Here is a 759-nt window from a genome sequence, read left to right as displayed (position 1 = left end):
TTCAAACCCACTAAACCATGAGATCACAACGTGAGCTGAAACCAAGAGTCAGACGCTTAAGTGGCTGAGCCACCCAGGCGCCCCACTGGCTATTTTAGTTTTAAGGTTGACAAAGACAAAAATAAGTCTCATTTAAAATNCCAAAAGAAAATAGTTTTGGTGCACCTGGGTGGCTCAGCCAGTTAAGCGTCTGACTCTTGATTTTGGCTCAGCTGATGATCTCACAGTTTGTGGGATTGAGCCTTGAGTCCAGCTCTGCACTGTCGGCACGGAGCCTGCTTGGGATTCTCTCTCTCCCCCTCTCTCTCTGCTTCTCTCTCTCTCAAAATAAATTAATAAACTTAGAAAGGATTTAAAAAAAAATAAGTGGCTCCTGGGACTATAGTGCATAGTGAGTGCTTTGGCACCGTTGGCTCCTTTCCAAGAGCAAGACACAGCCTATATTTTGATACATATGTAGACGTGCAAGTTCNAATTAAGGTCGTGAGGAGTGGGGATTACACATCTGAGAGCAAGGTCCTGGGGCAAGTTGCTGTGCCACCTTCCAAGACAGGCATCAGTCCCTCCTTACAGAAGCCCACAAAGACCCTCTACTCGAAGAGGTGCAAAAAAGGGTCACACTGGAAGTGATTACCCATCAGCCACCGCATTTCTGCCCTCGCCTCTGATAGGGGGAGCCCCATGAAGTCCCGCCCATCATCTTACGGCTTCTCATTGGCTTCCACTGAGCCCGCTACGCTCCCATTGGCTGGATGGGGG

This window comes from Crocuta crocuta, unplaced genomic scaffold (genome assembly GCF_008692635.1).
Source record: "Crocuta crocuta isolate KB4526 unplaced genomic scaffold, BGI_CrCroc_1.0 scaffold910, whole genome shotgun sequence".
NCBI lineage: Eukaryota > Metazoa > Chordata > Mammalia > Carnivora > Hyaenidae > Crocuta > Crocuta crocuta.
This window is presented reverse-complemented; position numbering follows the sequence as displayed.